We start from the raw sequence: 3,370 nt of genomic DNA, 5'->3' as shown, positions 1-3,370 counted from the left end.
AACTTCGCATGCCCATTCGGACGGTCGCCCGCCGCCCCGCCGGTGGCCTCTGCCAGCCCGCCCACGCGCTCGCCCGTCTCTGCTCGTGCATGCTTGCCGCCCCTTGCTCGCCCTCCTCTGCCTAGCACCTCTGACTTGGAGGCGAAGTCAGATGACTCATCGAGAACACGCCCGCCACCGTCCTGACCAGATTAAGGGCCACTTCTTTTGGGCTTGTGGAGGTGCTTCTGGGTTCCAAACAGGTGAAGCCCAAAAGAACTCTCAGGCTTATGATGAGCTTAATTCCACCGAGAAGCAACGCCGTAGTGCAAATCTAGAAACTGCCCAGACCCAGTTTCCCGAGCTTCTCCTTTAGTTGGCCGAATCGGTATGTCAACTTGGCCCCAGACTTGAGAGCATTTTACAGGAGATGCCACCCCGAAGTGCTGGTCACTGAATAACAAAAAGAAAAAAAGCAAAAGAAAACGAAAAACAGATCGCTCCCCATCGTCCCGAGCAAAAATCGGGAGAAGCCCCCGTTCGCTAGGGTTCCGCCGCCAGACCCGCCGCTCCACCGCCGCCGGACCAGCCGCTCCACCGCCGGCCTCTCCGCTCGCATCCGCCCCGTCCAGCGCCGCTACCGGACCTGCCCCTCCGTCGCCACCACTGCTGGCCCGCCGTCGCCATCGTAGCCGGCCCCGCCGCTCCACCGCCGCCGGCCCCGCCGCCGGCCTCTCCGCTCGCATCCGCCCCGTACATCGCCGCTACCGGACCTGCCCCTCCGTCGCCACCACCGCTGGCCCGCCGTCGCCATCGTAGCTGGCCCCGCAAGCCCGGCAAGCAAGGTCGTCGATCCACCTCCGCCGGTGACACCTTCGGCCAGTCCATGACGACCCCTGTGCCCACGGTAACTACCACTTTGCTTCCAATTTCGGACATCTTTTTGCACCATGAACTGATTCTATTTTGTGGATTGATGTCAGTTTGTTGCTGCTACTGTGTATGTGTAGTTGTTCATGGCTGTGAGCTAATATCTGTCCATGTGAACTATGATTTAAATTCTGGGCACTTGTGATCTATGCTATGGTTTATTGATGTTGGCATTTACATGTACGAATAAAAAATCTGGGCACTTTTGATGTAAAATCTGTCCATGTACATTGGTTTACTGATGTTGTTACGCATGTACATTCACGAATATAAATTCTGGTCTGCTACGGTTGACTGATGTTGTTATGCATCTAGATTGGAAAGCCGAAACATGTGAAAGCAAGTTGGGATCCCGTTGCTCACCGTGTTTTTCTTGATTGCTGCATCGAAGAAGTGAACAAAAACAATCGTCCGGTGCCTTAATCGCTGATGATGGAGCGAAGCCCGGGAGTCAAGAGTATTTCTATGCTACTCAACTTTTCATTATACAGCAGTACCGTGATGTATTCACTTGTTTGGAGGAGGATGCAACGCCTAGCCAGAGGCTTGATTGGATAAGGATGACATGGGAGCATCACAACAAGAAGTAGTTTCGTATGCTTTGAAATTGAATTTGCCATGCTTGTATCTCCCAGGAACATGTATTATTTGATATTTGCTTTGCACTAGTATTTCCCAGGAACATGTATTTGTTATTTGCTTTGCACTAGAATCTCCCAGGAACATGTATTTGCTATTTGCTTTGAACTAGAATCTCCCAGAAACATGTATTTGCTATTTGCTTTGAACTAGAATCTCCCACTTCACAGATGTCCAGTAAAGAGTCACTAGCTCTTTTTCTCTGGATATTGGGGGCACCCGAGTCTAATAGTCAAGCTGCCGACCGTTTTGAATGCAGTGTTTCTACTGTCAGCAAAAAGTTTCATGATGTGTTAGACTGTGTGGATCGTATGGCTGGTGATTACATTAGACCAAATGATCCCACTTTCTCTCAAGTTCATGACAAACTTAAAAAACCTAGATTCTGGCCACATTTCAAGGATGCCATTGGAGCAATAGATGGAACACACATTCCTGTCATAGTTGCTGAGAAGGACAAGATAAAGTACACTAACAGGAAAGGTTATACAAGTCAGAATGTCCTAGCAATCTGCGATTTTGACTTGAGGTTTACATTTGATGTTCCTGGATGGCCTGGATCTGTTCATGATACCCGTGTATGGACTGATGCTCGGCCTAGGTTCGCCAATTATCCGCACCCTCCTCATGGTAATGCCATCGCATATGAAGTATATACAAGAAATATTATGTTGTGAATAATTTATTGGAAGTTTTGACATCATTTAAACATGCAGGAAAATACTATCTTGTCGACTCTGGATATCCAAATAGAACAGGTTATCTTGCTCCATTCAAAGAGCAACGGTACCATGTTCCAGACTTCCAAGGAGCCCCTCCACAGAACATGGAGGAAAAATTCAACCATCTTCATTCATGTTTACGAAATGCCATTGAAAGAGCATTTGGTGTTCTAAAAATGAAGTGGCGCATTCTTCTTTCCATTCCACATTTCCACGATCCTCTGACGCAAACGAAGATCATCACCGCATGCATGTGTTTGCACAACTTCATTCGCGACAGTAAGCTACATGATGCCCATTTCGATAGGATCGAGCGGGCCTCATATATCCATGAGGATAGCGCATCTTTTACCAGTGGACACACTTCCTCTTCTGCTGATGGCGCCATGGCACAACTACGCAAGGACATTGCTGAGAGTTTAGTTGCGTGAGAAGTTCTTGTATTGTAGTTATGAATTCACTATGACATTTGTTTTATTTTGGATTGTACTAAATTATACTACGACACCGTATTCTAATTATTATTAGACTTTCTTTAATTTTCTTCATTCATTTATAGCTAATTTTTCACTAACATGACCATATCTATGGTATTATAAGTTATTTCGAACACATATCCAATTTAGGGACATTACAGGCATTTCACAACTAAACACCTCAAATAAGCAAAATTCCTAGAAGCCCAAAAGAATAGAAGGAACTTGCTTCTAGGAGCTTCTTCCCACCACAGTTTCTCCCCACCATTTCCTATAAGCTGGCTTCTGCATAAGCAGGAGCCCAAAAGAAGTGGCCCTAAGTTGAGATTTCGTCGGAATTTGGTCACACTCCGACGAGTCTATCATCGAAACATGTTGGCACGAGGTGAAATTTCCCCAACTCTAGCATGGGAACCGTCAGTTTGGCCTGCAAAACGCCTCTAAAACCCTTACATACACGATCACGGGTGGTGGGTGTTCAAGGTTCCCTACAAAAAAAAAGTTTAAAAGCCAAATAATTTTCCGGAGCCTGTTCGGGTTCGTTTTTTCGACAGAAACTGCAAAATTCGGTTATTCAGGCCTAACCAACAATCACGCCCTACCACCGACGATCGAATATGAAGA

The 3,370-nt window shown here is 46.9% G+C and overlaps 1 long non-coding RNA gene across 1 annotated transcript; it reads left to right on the top strand.

The window, feature by feature from the left end:
* The first annotated feature begins 474 nt into the window (after positions 1-474).
* LOC127292281 (uncharacterized) lies at positions 475-2,809 on the top strand. Its single transcript, XR_011742446.1, has 3 exons — positions 475-886; positions 1,225-2,178; positions 2,265-2,809. It is a non-coding gene; the product is annotated as an uncharacterized lncRNA (long non-coding RNA).
* Positions 2,810-3,370: the final 561 nt, after the last annotated feature.

The sequence above is a fragment of the Lolium perenne genome, chromosome 4, assembly GCF_019359855.2.
Source record: "Lolium perenne isolate Kyuss_39 chromosome 4, Kyuss_2.0, whole genome shotgun sequence".
Lineage (NCBI taxonomy): Eukaryota > Viridiplantae > Streptophyta > Magnoliopsida > Poales > Poaceae > Lolium > Lolium perenne.
The sequence above is the reverse complement of the archived record's forward strand: the minus strand, read 5'-3'. Positions and strand labels throughout refer to the sequence as shown.